Source organism: Athene cunicularia (genome assembly GCF_003259725.1).
Source record: "Athene cunicularia isolate RWA chromosome 7 unlocalized genomic scaffold, athCun1 chr7_part1, whole genome shotgun sequence".
Taxonomy (NCBI): Eukaryota; Metazoa; Chordata; class Aves; order Strigiformes; family Strigidae; genus Athene; species Athene cunicularia.
In genome coordinates, this window is record NW_020799107.1 from 6,463,524 (window position 1) to 6,478,953 (window position 15,430).

Below are 15,430 nucleotides of genomic sequence, written 5' to 3' on the forward strand. Positions count from 1 at the left end.
CCCCCCCCCCTTCCCTCTTCCTAGGGAATGTATCTAATCTGGTCTTTTCTGTACTGTTTTTGAAGCCGTAGCCTTTTACTCTTTATGATGAAAACAATGCATTTCATTTTTACTGGATTTTCATTAACATCTTTCCCTAAATATATGGCAGCAAGTCAGTAAAATTAACGTGCCCTTTGTCTCTGCACAGTTTGGTGTCTCAAACTGTCTTGTGCAAAACTCAAGGCTTGGAACCAGAGGCAGATGTGAGTGTGCCTGACTCCACAGCTGATGGCCTTTAAAAGGTATCAGTGGAAATTCCTCTGTCCAGGATTCAGATACTGAGAAGGGATACCCAGTGTGTTTTGCTAGCAGTGTTGGACCTGACTTGGTCTGCAGAGTCAACTTCCAAAAGCAGTAAAAGCTCAAGCCCTCGTCAGCTATCTGCAGAGAATTATTAGAGTTAAGAAAAGCTCAGAAATCTGGATGCTTGATAATATTCATCCTTTAATGATTTATGAGGCTAAAAAATATAAACAAGTGACACTTTATATTTTGCTACAACAGTCTCCTATCCTTGTTTAATATTGTTAGTGGAGAGACTGTGTCCAAAAGGGTGTTTTGTGACACCATCAGCTGAATAAGGTCTTTCAGATGTGTCTGTCTGCATTAGTAATGAGAATGTTTGCTCTTACTTTACAAAGGAACCATTTCTTTTAAATATGACCCCCTTCTTCCCAGCCCCCTCAAATGATACCATAATCGGAATTCTCATTACAGTCCCCTTTCATCCCTTTATCAAAAATTGGCTGAAAATGCCTTTGTCTTCAAGTTCCTTCAATTAATGATTCAGTTGTATTCTTTTTGCCAATTGGTGCGGAGAGAACCTTGGAGCAAATGTGTATTAGTTATTCCATTTATTCTCTCTTCTTCATTCCTTCTGTGGTCTTTTTTAATAGTGTTGTTCTCCTGGTTTTTCACTTGCAGGTTCCACATCATTGCTTGGGTTTTTGCTCAAATGTAAGAGCTGTCGTGCCCCAAAGACTGACTTTGATTCTAAACTCTTTTAGAAAGAGGTCGGGAGCCTTCTTGCAAATGCTGTGAGCATCTGTGTCCTTTGTCCACTTGTTAGCACCAAAGTGGAGACCAAACACCTTAATCTGAACCAGTCCCACTCTGCAGACCAGCTGGAAGTCTGGGGGATGGCAGGTCACAGACCCTGTAGAACTGTTTGCTCCCAGACCCTAACTTGTGATCTCAGTGGTGCTGTGGAGAGGCAACGGCCAGCCTTGGTGCCCTCCCCACCCCACTGAGGTGCTCCAGGAGGGTAGCAAAGAGGGAAGCAGTAGGTGGGATTCACGTGGAAGAGCTGCAGAGCTTGTTGCATGTGCCTTGTCCTCTGAGAGACCATGTTAATGTAGTGGGAGCAATGTTGGAGCAGTGCCGTGCTCCCATTGGCATGCCTTTTCCAGCCCCAGGGTCCCTGGAGCTGTAGGCTTTGTGGCTCTCTAAACCCTAATGGCAGATTGGTGCTGAGGTCCTGAGCACCATGGCTGGCCCAGGTTAGAAAGGTGCAAAGGGAGCAGTGTTGGTGCAGTGCCATGCTCTGGACTGGTGATCCTGATTTGGCCTCTCATGAAGCCTGATGAAGGATGGAGAGAAGGCCATATAAGTCAGTCCTGTGGCCCAGGTTGATGTTTTGTTTTTGTTTTTGTTGGAGGGGTTTTTTTTGGTTGGTTGGTTTTATTTCTTCTGGGGGTTGTACCAGTTGCCCAATCTATGCACAGTTGCACTGTTACAGAAACCAGGCAACTGTAGGATAGGACAACAGGATCCTCATTCACTCCACGGAGGACTCCAGCATGTCTAGGCACTGTCCTTGGTGCTCTTTTTATAAAAATAAATACATAAGTAAATGGTTTGAACTTCCTCAGTAGCAGGGGCTTTTTAAAATACCACACCAAAAAATCATCTATGCTTTTAATTAACTCAGTGAATTTCTTCCCCCCCCCCCGATTTAGAACATAATTGCTTGATTGCTTTATCTTCACGTATTGTAACCTCTGAAAGATTTTTTTATTACTGTTTGGTTTCCTGCACTTTTGAGAAATCTGTCTGAAAACATGTGCTTTACAAGGAAAGATTAGAAGAATGCTTTCGCAAACTCTCCCTTTTGCTTATATCTGGACTCTCCCCAGTTTGCCAATATCTTCCTTACTGTGAAAACCCCAAATGTTGGCACTTCTCCAGCTGAGACATCACCACCAACAAAGAAAATGGAATAATTATCCCAGTGTTTTAGGGACAGCATCCCCATTAGGATAAATAAAACTATGATTTGTCTTTTTTTTTGCCTACAGTAAGCCTTTTCCTGCCAAGCTAGTGCCTAGCTACTCGCTCTTGATTTGTCTAGTTCTGTGTTTGAGGCCTCATCTCTCAATATACTGTTTAGTTCTTTTCTTTCCTGATTTCCTGCTTTTAGATTTGTGAGGTGCTCTGCAGTATGCTGCAGTATCTTAATTTTTGAACATGCTTTCCTAAGTCCCAACTTGGGTCAAACTCATATTTTATAAATGCAAAATCAGGAGAGAATGAGATTACTTTGGGATTTGTTATTGAAAAACAAATATTGCCAGCAGTATTTCTTAAGTCATGCTCTTGTCTTGTAGGTGCTTGTAAACTACTTGTTTGCATATTTTTTCCAAAATCTTTGCAAGGATGTGGTTTAACTGCCTGGTTTGTAATTTCACATGGCTTCATTTCAAGAGAGAGTGTGATGTCTGATCTTCTCTGGTATATGTTCTGAAACCTTAAATACTCTTCCTGAGTCAGGGAGAATTCACAAAATTCTCTGAGCTGCATCTATCTTGTTTTGAATGTTTTTAAGCTGCTCTTTTCTATTCTGACTCAAGGTTCTGATTCTCTTTAAAATTAATTGCATGCAGTATTTGCTCACTGTTGATCTTACTTGTGAAAATTGAGGCAAATGTCAAATATATTGAATTGTACCCTTCTGTGCATCATCTTTACTGTGCGCCTCTGCTGAACCGTGACTTGCCCTGTCTGCTTTTCAGATGGTATTGAATCTTTTTTTGGTTGCCTTTTATGTTCCTTGCTAATTGTAATTAATTTTGTTCCTTAGCTTTTCTGATTATATTCCTGTGCTTTTGCTGTCCCTTAGTTACATGATGTTTGTCTCTGGGTTTTGTATGATTTCTATTAGAGTGTTCAGGCTTTTAAAAAGCTTAGCATATTCTTCCTAGGTACTGTAGAGTTTGTTGTTAAAGCTGCTAAACTCTCTAATTTCTGTCTTTTCTTTCTGGTGTTATATATCTTGGGAGCCTTGTACAGAGCATAAACCTTTATCTTTTGAGCTGTCTGTGCATTTTTCCACTGCCTGCCTGTCTGAATGGAAATCTTCCCAAATAAACCTGGGTACGGTGGTAGAGGAGCCAAGACTAGCAATTTCTCTCTCCATCCAGACTTCTACCTTCTCCCTTTGTAATTCCAGATCATATTTTCATTGGTGCCCTAGTGTTACTGTGGGATCACTCCTCTGCTAAAGAGTACCACCCTTTGAATACAGTGTAAACCAGTGGGTGACTTACAGTAGCAAAACTTCCTGTGGTAGTTGTTCAAACAGCAGAAGTTCCCTGACTTCCTCACAGTACTACTTTTTGGGCCTGTCATGTAAAATGCCATTGATCAAAGTACTACTTCTTCTAGAAGAAAGTAATGCTCCTTGAGGTATATCAGATAAGTTCCAAGGTCCTTCATTTATCTGAAATTCCATTTTGCCTAATGACTTTCTTGTTTTCCATCCCAGTCTGATAAACCAGATTTGACTATAATCACGTTACACCTCCCAAAAGTCTCCCTGGTGATGGTGATTGGATGTGGCACTCTTCGCTTTGTACCCTGAGCTCATGGGCAGTGTGAGTGAGTGCTGTTAAACAGCTGCTGCTTTTTACCCTTGAGGCAACTACCTGGTAGAGATGAGGGAAGTAATTCTCATGTACAAAGAGCTTAGAAATCATTTTGGACAGTGCTGTGAGACCAGGGTGAACATGAACAAAACCTATGTTTAAGTTACCCAGTCCAAGTCTCCAGTCATTAAACCCATTTTAGACTTGATGTAGCAACTGCTGTGGACTCGGTGGAGCAGTGGCTGACTTAAATGTGTGTAAGCAGGGGGAATTGGGATCATTATGTTAACCACAGGAAATCTGCTCTTATGGTGATGAAAACAAGAATCAATCACAAGTAGCTAATGAATTTGCCTGCAGTATCTGCTATGTTCATTTCACAGTAAATGCAACAGTCAAACTCCATTAAGAAGCCCTTTGCAACAGGGTCCTTTGCAAAGAAGGTATCTGAAATGCACAGTGTGCACACCGCCTGCCCTCCTTGCTCTTATCTGAAGCACTTCAAGAGTGTGTGTGAAATGCAAGTTCTGATCCGCATGCACTGAAATCAAGGAAGGGCTTCTGGCGGTTGTAGTTGAGCTTTGTCTTAGAGGTCAAAATGTCTATTAATTATGGTTGGTTTTACTGGAAATCTGCAGTCTGTGAAGTAGAGCTATGGGACAGGCTCATCTCTGTGTGAAGGACCTGGATGCCCATGCGAAGAGGGAATAAGCTGTTGCATCATGCTGGCACAGTGTCACATCTGTGCCCATGTGGGTCAGGCTGACTAGTCAGCAGCATTCTCATAAGGCGGCTTTTGTTGTCTCTCCTTTGTAGTGAGGACAGAGCTGCTTCCCCTCTGTGGCTCAGCTGCTGGTAGCATTTCCATGGGTTTCTGCCTGACTGCCTTCGTTACATTAAGCGCTGCTAAGTGAGAAGCTGTTCAAACTAATTCTAGTACATGTTACTACATGTTACTGCAATTTCTATTGCCTGTCTGGTTGGTTTTACTGTCGAGGAAAAGCAGTGAGTTATTAGGGCCAGCCAGGTTTTTTTAAGATTTCTTAAAGGAAGGTGAGAAACACGGGAGAAAATAACTAGCTGGCAGCTTTTAGGAAGGCAGTATTTAGCTTCTAGGGAAGATATCTCTGAAAAAAGATTGATCTTTAAATTGACTACTGAAAATGAAGGAGCAAATACCTTTTCTCTGAAGTGGATCACAGATACAGACCCATTTCAAGAAAACCTCTATATTCAATACTGCATTTCCCTAGGTGCCAACGTCCCACTGACTGAAACAGAACTCAAACATATGCTTATACATTGTCCTAAATATAAATGGGATTTAAATTGAAATAGTGCCCCAAACCTGTAATTAGATAAAACATAAATTTGTATATTTTACATTGCAGCTGTTGCTTTATAGGTGTCTAAGGCCATGCCAGCTCAGAGTTTATATTTTAACTGCATGTTATGCAAGATCTGATTCAACAAATGATTAATGAATTTAAAATATTTTGTTTATAAATTTAATACAGAATAATAATTAAAGCTTCTGTTATGAGGCATGACATGACAGTTAATTGAAAAACATTAGGTTACATGGTCAAGTGAATTACAAACTGACATTTGAATAAATTCTGTCACAGTAGCTGTGGTATTTTACTGTTTTGATACATCACACCACTGGTAGGCCAGGAGAGAGAAAATATGAGAAGAATTGGTAGGGTTTGTATCTACAGTATTTTCTTAGTCATAATCCATGTGGTAGGATGGAGAAACAGTGTGTTTGTAAAATGTATGTGGTATGACAGGCTTTCACATGGACACTGGGACGAGGGCTGTGTGTACTCCAGGGCTACCAAAGCACATGTGGCTAAGCTGAGGTTAAGGCTGGGGTTGAACTGGATGGTACCAACCATTACATGCTTTCAAGAGTGTGTCTCAGTCTAGGCAGAGGTGTAACAGGAAAGTTGACCATGGTTTCCAGCATTAACTGGTTAGTTTGGATCCTACAGCTTTAGGAGCCTGGTTTAAGCATGTCTCTGAAGCAGGAATGTATGTGAGTGCATTAGGCAGTCACTTTCCTTTCCTTTGCAAGCAAAGAGTGAAGAGCAGAATTGCCCCTAAAGACAGGATGAAGCTGTGGAGGAAGGACTGACAAAAGCAAGAAGAATAAGTAACGCACTGCTCAACAGATGTCATGCAGCACATGCTGTTCAGGCTGTGTCCTTTACCTGTTGGGGGGAGGCAAGGGTTGTTAGGGGGATGTATCGCAAAGAGGGGGGTAAAGGAAGGATGCATGAAGGAGAGAGGGCAGTGATGGAAGCAAAAGGTGGAGTGAGAATGATGCAGCATTTGGAAGAGAGCTGGGCTCTTTGGAGCGAAGAGCCAGGTAGTGGAAGGGGGGTTTGACAACTGAAATTACAAAAAGCTGTTGGTTACCTCGTAACAGTCAAGGCAACACCACAAATACTGTTTTCATCTATGTCAGTCTGTCTTTGACTTTTTCTGACACTCTTAATTTTCATTCAGAAAAAAATCAGTTTCTGAGACACTTGACAAAACCTCACCTCCCATTTATCTCAGGGGTGGTCGTGAATCCTGAGTCCTTCACAAAACTCAGTACTTAGGGTGGTCATGGAAGTTGCCTCCATCATCATTTGTGTTTTGACTGCTGTGTGCACCTGCATCACTCTCATAAGAGCAAATACCATTCCCTGAAAACTTGCCTTCCATTATGACCTTAGCTTGTTGTGGCTATAACACTACAGCTACTACTTTATGTGGTACTGCAAAACCATGCAGTTTAGCTCCCTGCAGGAAGTAGTATTAAAGATGAAATAAAAATGGAAAAGAAGAATAAGCCCACCTCTTTCACCTGCATATTTAAAACAGTAATGAAACTTTCGTAGGCACTCCAGTGGCTTGGGACTGTCAGAGAGAAGCTTTGTGCTAGGTTGTGTAGTGTGTGAGCCTCTTAATAGTGCAGTGTTGACTGCAGAGGACTGTCTTGCAGCGTCTGAAAACATTGTGCTCATGGATGTGTGCAGTTCAGCAGTCTGGTTTTGTGGAAAGTCACGGCACTCTCAGATGACATTGCTCTCTGCAGGAGTGTTGGTGCTATCAATTATTCCTGATATTGCAGGCTCAAGGAACCAACTGAATATTGAAATTGTCTTCCAGAGGCAGTGGGGAAATCACTGGGCCCAGTGTATTGGTGACAAGCCACTTGCAGGCTGTGCTGGTGGGGACACATCAGATGAGTTTAGTGATCACAGAATCAACTAGGCTGGAAAGGACCTTGAAGATCATCTAGTCCAACCGTTAACCTAGCACTGATGTTTCAGTGGTTCTCTGAGATGGAAATTTGATTGTGCCATGTCAAAATTTGGGGTGTCACTACTCATCTCTCTCCTTTTTGCTTTTCTTCTGTGGATGAATTTTGGGCTTGGGGTGTTTTGCCCAGCTGTCACTGCCGCTGGCACCCTAGAAGCAGCGGGCTGAATGAGTGGTGAGACTGGGCAGTTGCCCTCCACGTGCAGTACCCAGAGCAGAGGGGATGGTTTATTATGGGATTATACAAAAGCTTATGTTGCAGCTGTTATTAGTAACTATACCACATATACATACAAGGTTTGAGGGCTAACAAACACCTTTAATGAATTTTGCTTTCTTATTCTTTTGTTCTCACTGCTCTCTAAGCTAGAAACCAAAGGTTTCCTAAGAAAACCCAAAAATACATTTATGTGGTAGCTTCAAAGGGTTCTGTGCAGAATTGGTTGTTCTGAAAAGCAGTCCTTGGAGAATTTGAATATCCTACATCTTCCAGCTTGATGTCAGTGACATGCTCGTACAGAATGAAATGGAAATAGGATATCCCTTTCTAGGTATTCCTCATATCTATTATTTAGCTGAGGACAGTCAGCTTGGATTCACAAAAGAGATCATACATGCATATATCTGACAGGTTTAAAACATATAAGTTGAGATAGGGGAAAGAGAGGACATAATTTGTGTGGGTTTTGAAGGCTTGTTTATATAATAGTGTTGCACAGAAGCCCATGTTGTGTCAGCTGGTGGGTCAATGGGTGCAAGAGAGCTGGCCACAATACTTGTTGTGAAGGGATGCCTTTGCATGGATGCTGGGGAAGGGCATTGTCACCAGTACAGGCCTGTTTTATTGGTAGCCTGGGAGGAAGGACAGGTAAGTCTCAAAGATGTCGAAATCTGCTGTGAGTACAAAGCTGATGGCACCACTGGTGTAAAGGAAATGGTACAATTGAAAAGGCTCTGAAGGGTCTGACTGTGCTATCAGCTGAGCTATCAGCTCTTGCACACTCGTTCTTTCCTGGGGAGACTAAAAACAAAACCAGGACCGCCCTGCATCCTGAAACTTTCTAACCTGCCTTGAAATCCTTTGCACCTTGTTACCCACAGAAGCTGCTAACTCAGCCTGCAGCTTTTCCTAACTCCTCCCCACCCTTCATCCTCTCCATTATCAGTAACCATAGAGATACAGACAGTGACTCCAGCCTCAGCCTTCCTCACTGTGTAGCCTTAGTGAAAGAGCTACTGTGCTATACTGCATGTGTTTTCCCAGAATTAATTAATGCCCTTCTATTACGTTTTTTCCTCACTCAAGGAGGGAAAAGAAGAAAAGCAAGGTTGTCCCTCAAATGGCTGGTAAAATAGGATAGTCTGATGTTTATTACTATTGCAGAAGAACAGACAATATTTACAGAGTCTGGTAAAGCATCCTTCTCCTTTCAACCTCTTCAGCAGGCAGCCATCCCCAGCACTGTTATAAGTGGTAAGACAACAAATAAAAAGAAAATTCCCTGTTCCAGGGCTATTTTTACCACTACCACCAGAGTGGTGCAGTTTCTGCTCAGTAGACTTAGCCCTCTTAATCTACATCACTGATGATATTGGATACTATTTTTAGGCATTGCATAAAATGTTCACCCAGTCTTTGCTAAAAAAGAAGCAGCCAACCCCAACATCCTTTGTTAAAGGCTGGTTGCAAGATTTCAGCAGTAGCTTATGTGAAAGGATCTTAGGCTGAGGTTTTGGGAAGGTCTTCCAGCTTGTCTTGGTAATGGGGTTTGTATGTGACCTTGAGCAAGTCCAAGCCTGTTAATTGTTCTTTTTTTCATTAACCTGAGAATGCTACCACTACCCTCTTGTGCTGATTTTGGCTGGGATAGAGTTAGTTTTCTTCATAGTAGCTAATATGGGGCTGTGTTTTGTATTTGTGCTGGAAACAGTGTTGATAACACAGGGACATTTTGGCTGTTGCTGAGCAGTGCTCACGCAGAGCTGAGGCCTTTTCTGCTCCTCACCCCACCAGCGAGGGGGCTGGGGGTGCACAAGACGTCAGGAGGGGACACAGCCGGGACAGCTGACCCCAACCGACCCCAGGGATGTCCCAGACCGTGTGGCGTCATGCTGGGCACAGACAGCTGGGGGAAGAAGAAGGAAGGGGGGGATGTTTGGAGTGATGGTGTTTGTCTTCCCAAGTCACCGTTACGTGTGATGGAGCCCAGCTGTCCTGGGGATGGCTGAGCACCCGCCTGCCCACGGGAAGGATGAATGAATCCCTTGATTTGCTTTGCTTGTGTGTGCGGCTCTTGCTTTACCTATTAACCTGTCTTTGTCTCAAACCAGGAGTTTTCTCACTTTTACCCTTTTGATTCTCTGCCCAATCCCACCAGTGGTGTGGGGCTTAGTTGCTGGCTGGGGTTAAACCACAACACTCCTTTTGTGTTTTGTTTTGGGGTTTTTTAAAGTAATCTGTTACAATAGAAGCTGTCTCCTGTTTTGCCCAGCACCTTGCACAGAGGGACCTGTGAGTCCAGGTCCAAGAGAGGCAGCTGGATTTTCTAAGCTCTCCTACAGTACAGTAATGAAACTGAGTGCATTCTCTTGCATATATGTCAGAATTAAAGAGAAAAGCCCACCTGAACAGTCAAGATCTGTTAGAGTTTATACCAGACTTCAGTCACAGTCTTACCACCTGCTTTATTGAGACTGTAAATGTCTTTATTCCTCTATGAGAGGTACAGTGCTGAAAATGCATGCTATGTAGCATGAGTTCATAATTTCAACATTTCCAGGACCTTGACTTGTCAATTTACGGGTGTATATATTTTTGTTTTGCTCGTAAGTATTTCTGTTTCAGTGTGTTGGGATACATTAATTTTATGTAATGAGTTTGCTTTGTGGCTGATCTGGCCTTCCTAGCCAAGCCAAGAAAACGTGAGGTTAAATCTCAGACAGGGCTGCCTGTTCTCTGTGTTCCAGCATCTACCTGGATTAGGCCCTTGACCCCTGTGTGTCCTCATGTGCCTTTTGCCTTGTCAAAGATGCTTTTATAGGAATATAAAAGACATATCGCAGGGAAGCCAGAGCAGACTTGATTATTAAGATTGTCTCTTATTTGCAGTATCTTATGATGAAACTATTTGCCATGGGCTGTTTTGGAAGATTGAGCCCCTGGAAATGCTTGTATGGACAGACCAAAGGTGATTTGGATGGTTGATTGAAGATTCAGCCATGGGCTCCAGTGTGTAGGACACAGCATGGCAATATGTATCAGTTCCCTGTGAACCACATGACATCTGTCAGGAATGAAATTACAGGACAGTTTTCATGACTTCTTGCCATCTCTCCACCATCACAACTCTGTGGTGGTGTTTCTGGGACCTCCTAGAGCTCCTGGTTGCTTTGGGGGAAGAGTGGCTAGTGGAAGGGAGCTATAGAAGTGAGGGAGGGATGGTAGCAATACTGTGGACAAGCACAAACTGTTAAATGGTGGAGCTGAGGAAGATGAGGGCACAATTAGAGTTTCCTTGGTTTCTGCAGAGGATGAGCTCTGCAGTGGGAGGTTTGGCAGCAGCAGGCACCCCTTCCGATGAGTCACAGGAGGCTTTCTCAAGGAAAGGTCTAAGAATTGCGCTAGTGCTGCTCTTGCTTGTTTTTTCCGTTCCTTCTGAAGGCCTTTTTGCTGCCGCGCGGTACCTGTTCCATCATCATCCTTGTCCTATACAAACTGTCTTTGGGGACTACCTTTCTGCATTTCCTTGTCCTACTTACTGCTGTGGTGATTTAGAGAAGGGTGGGGGGGAAACTGTCAGGTCAGGACAGATGCTTTTAAGGCACTGGGATCTGTTTATAGCAATGAGAGTGGAACTTCTGGTTGATGCCAAGTTTGATGGATGTGTGAAAAGTCATCTTGTCATGGTTGTGGGGGAAGGCAGAAGGGAATCAATTCCCTTTGAAGCCCTCTACCCCCAAAATTTTGGGAGAGAAGCTCTAGAAGTCCATGGGAGATTTGTTACTCCTTCCTACAAGCCTCTTGTCCCTCTCAAAGGTAAATGGGGTTTGTTGGACCTCTCATACTTTGTGGTAGAGGGACGCTCTCCCGTTGACATCCTTCCCTCTCAGGGGCTCTGCTGTTACAGAGACTGAAAGACACCAGCTTGCTATTGAAAGTGGATCTAGTTGGCTTGTGTGTCCTGACTGCAGAGAAATTTAAGCTTGTCTTCAGCCCTTATGAGTGTGGTTCGGCTCCCTGGTTTCTCTTGACTGCTCATTTGCTGCTTACGCTGTTTCGTTACATATTTACAATGCTTGGAAAAAAATCAGTTCATCTTTCAACTTTTTCTTGCTCTCTCTTAAAAAAAATTCCTTTATGTTCCTCTACCCCTTCTCTGTTGCCCCTCCTCAGTCGTGTTGTGTCTCCTTCCCAAACACTGGGTGATTTCCCAATTTGCAAGTCCCTTGTACTGCTCAGATTAACATTGTTCTGGAGAAAGCCTTGGAATAAGGCGGTGAGATCAATGGCTGAATAGCAGCAGTAAAACTGGACCCCTCACAGCAACTCCTTTGCTGAACTATGCAGTGAGCCCATGTTCCTCCATTGTATTAGTCCTGAAGGGTCCCCGCTTGTCCCTACAGTCCTGCAGCACTTCTGCATTTTCCCTGGATTTATTTCCCATTGGTGTGAATAAGTAAGTGCAAGGCTCAAATAACAGTATAGACGAGCTGGTTCCAACATGTGAACAGAAGTGCTAGGTAGAAAAATAAAGGGGGAGAGCGAATAGCCCTCCTAATCTGTAATGCAGAAAATGCTAAATCCCTCAAGACCTCCTTTTCAGCATGTACCGTCCGTAAAACCTGTTTAGGATTTGGATCGGCATCGCAGTGGAAACAGTACGCTGCTGCCTGTTTGCAGTGCATGCCTCTGTGTTTGGCAGCAGCACAAAAGAAACCAGTTGATGATATTCATAGGATTAAAGGCCCGGTTCCTGGGGACACACTTGGTTGGATGCAATTAAAATGCCTGTCAGGCATTTGATACCAGCAACCCCTTGACAAACTGCTTCAGCAGCCGTGAGGTGCAGCATCCTATTGTAAGTGGGTGATGGCGGAGCCGTCTGGTTTGTCATCATTCTCGAAATTTCTGTGGCCAGTGAACTCCCTCTTCCTCTCCCACTCACCCTCTTTTCCTTTTCACCGCTGCGGGGACTTCTTCTAATTTGCAGTTTTCCTTTTCCTGACGTACACATGGTAGATACAAGCTGGTGGCTTGCAGACTGCGTCTGTCTGGAGATAGGCAGCGAGCCGATGGATAACAACACTCCAGGAGAATGATTATGCAGCAGTTATTTAAGGATAGGCTTTTGTGGTATGGCAGCATATGAGCTGGTAATTATTTTCTTTTAAAAATGTCAGCTTTGTTTGCTTGTTGAGAATTTGAAAGAGTTATACCTTTATGCTGTAGCTTTTTGGATTTAGTCTGCTGTAGATTAAATTCCGTAGCAGTGCACACTGGATGAATTAAAATGTATAGGTAATTAACTTCTATGTTTTGTTTATAAATATATTTGATGCATACATAATGTATATTATATGCAAACACACCTTCATATACACATATGTGTATGGATGTGTTTATGTATCTATGTCTTTGTATAATAGGAAAAAAAAACTTTAGCAGAAAACTGATTTCCAGCAAAAAATAAGTCTTTTGATTTTTTTTTCCTCCACCTTTGTTTTATATTAACAGATTCTCCAGTATACAGTCTTGGACGTGACTCACTCATTGGAATCTGCTTGCTCACAGATCAAAAAGGTAGGACATCTCTGTATTTGAATGTGATTTTGAGAATGTAGGAATGAATGTGAGACAGGGTGTTGGCTGTTCTTTGGGTTTTGGGTTGGGTTTTTTTTGTAGTTTTTTTTTACTTATTTAAACAATAGTTGTTAATTTTGTCAAACTGTGTTTTGTTGCAGCTTTGCATAGATTTTAAAATTGTTTTGACAACCAGTGTAAAGTTATTTTTGATGTGTATGCATATGCTCTAGCCGTTTAATTAGTCCTTTCAGCTGCAGCTGCAGCTACCAAAGGGCGAGACACAAACCTGAGTGCTTGTCTATTGTCTCAGGTTAATATAGCGTGGGTACAAAACTGCCTCCAGTGGTATCAGATGTGGGGTCATCTTAATATTGGTTTTAGCATCAGCAAGATCAGGGTTAAACTCACTGGCTTGCTCAGAGCAGGTACGATCTATCACAGCACACAGTAGAAAGCATAGTGGTGGTTTCAGACTGTATCGTTTTCATGGAGGAGGGAAACTTCTTTTAACCCGTTCTCTGCTGCCAGAAACCACACGTGTATCAGCTCAGGGATTTTATGGACAGTGTTTCAGTAACCTGGCAGGGCGGGGCAGTTCTGGAAGAGCATCTGTCTGATGGGTTTTTGACATATCACTGGCAATTCAGAAATTATTTCTACCTATCAAAGTGAAACAAACAGACTGGGTTCTTTTAATAGTGCCATTGCTAGTTCCCAAGAGTAGTAGTTAATTATCCTCTTCCCCCAGTACCTTTTGGCTTTGGTTGCTTTAACTCCTTGATGCTATAAATGAAATGGTGAGATAACATTAAGCAACTTTCTTTGTATTGAACTTTCAGATGTGTCAAGTGGTTAAGGAATACAGGTCTCATTGATATGCAGTGAGGACTGTGCCCTTAAAAAAAAAAAAAAAAAAAAACCCAAAAAAAAAAAAAAATCCAGGCAGGATTGAAAATCAGCTCCCTCCACCTTGATGGAGAGAGGGAAAAGTATATCCGTCTCCCATTAACTTCTCAGGTTCCAGTTCTCACCCAATACCTTCCAAGCCAGACTTTATCATGTGTTGTTCTTCCCAGGTGTCCTACAGGTGATCATACTTCTTAGCTCTGGATTTAGACCTGGAGGGAATGTGTGTGTTTGTAGGGCAGCAGTCAAAATCCACATGTGTCTTTAGTCTGAACTTTCAGCATGTCTTTTAAAAATCAGAATAAAAAAGGTGAGAAATTCTCCAGGAAAGGTAGTTATGTTTCTAGCCTGGATAAACCAGGAATGACGATAACTCTGTGAGAAAGCCTGGTCTCCTGAAATGGCCAGTCTGTGTCCCCAGACAGGCAGGAACCCCAAGCCAGAAGATCAGCACTGGCAAGGATGTGGGCCACTGCTAGCAGCAATGCATGTCTCTTGAAAAGTGATGAATAATCAATTTCATTGGAATAAATTGCTAGGGGTGATTGATAAATGCTGCTTCTTGGGGGAAGGCATTTGTGAATTTTTCAGGATATTCTCTCTCCTGTTTTTCCTGTGTACAATTCTATTCCTCATTTTCCTCTTCTACACATCTTTCTGTTCACTCGGCCCCTGTATTTTTTCTGTCTTTGGCAGAAGGCTTCTTACCTAATAGGTTTTCCTGGCTAAATAAAATTCTTCAAATGAATGCTTTACTTGTTAGATTTTCTTAGTTGATTTTAATGCTATTTCCTCCTGGTATCAATTATCACTAGACTCATTGAAATAGAAAAACCTGAAGTGAATAGTGTATAAAAGGCTTTAATTCTTGAAAAATGCATTCAGCAATCTGTTTTTGGCTATGAGCAAGTCCCTTCTCTTCCCTCTACTTTTAATTTCACTTCCATTATCCAAGGGCAACAAGCCAAACTGCAGTCTCATTCTGATTTCATTAATGTTTTGCAAACTCTGTCTCAAGGACTAATGCTGCTTGCTGGGCTCGATGTCAGAATCCAAGGTTTTGCTGCGGCATTAGAGAAGGGGAAAGGAAGGATCTCTCACAAAGAGAAGTGATGGCATTGTTAGCAGACAAGTAGAACGGCCTAGTTGTTACGGTATCAGTGAATAATGAGTCAAATTTGTTGACGTTATCCCTTCAGAAGAATGGTTTTCATCTTTTATGGAAATGTCTTGTCTCCTGTGCACAGCATCTTATCAGTCCTCTATGGTCTCCTAAAAACAAAGAAAGGGTGGCACTATTTGTTAATAAATCAGAGTTGCTGAGGAGACTGTTTTTTTTTGTCATTTTTAAAATAAACAATACATCTACATTTCTTACACCTCTGATTTATCAGTCATTTTAACCTCCTCCTTCGTTCTGGGTTTTTAAGATTCATGTTACAAATCATTCCTTCTGGCTATGAAGAAGAAAATGAGATGTTATGCTGGTAAAAAAGGA

The 15,430-nt window shown here is 42.4% G+C and overlaps 1 protein-coding gene across 26 annotated transcripts in view; it reads left to right on the forward strand.

The window, feature by feature from the left end:
- The window catches only part of MAP2 (microtubule associated protein 2), a 222,603-nt gene that overhangs the window by 73,035 nt on the left and 134,138 nt on the right, over positions 1-15,430 (forward strand). For 21 of the 26 annotated variants that reach the window (XM_026852882.1, XM_026852874.1, XM_026852880.1 and 18 more), the window contains one exon: positions 12,958-13,023. The gene's annotated coding sequence lies outside the window, so the exon portion shown is untranslated. The other 5 variants (XM_026852862.1, XM_026852859.1, XM_026852865.1 and 2 more) reach the window with 3 other exon arrangements.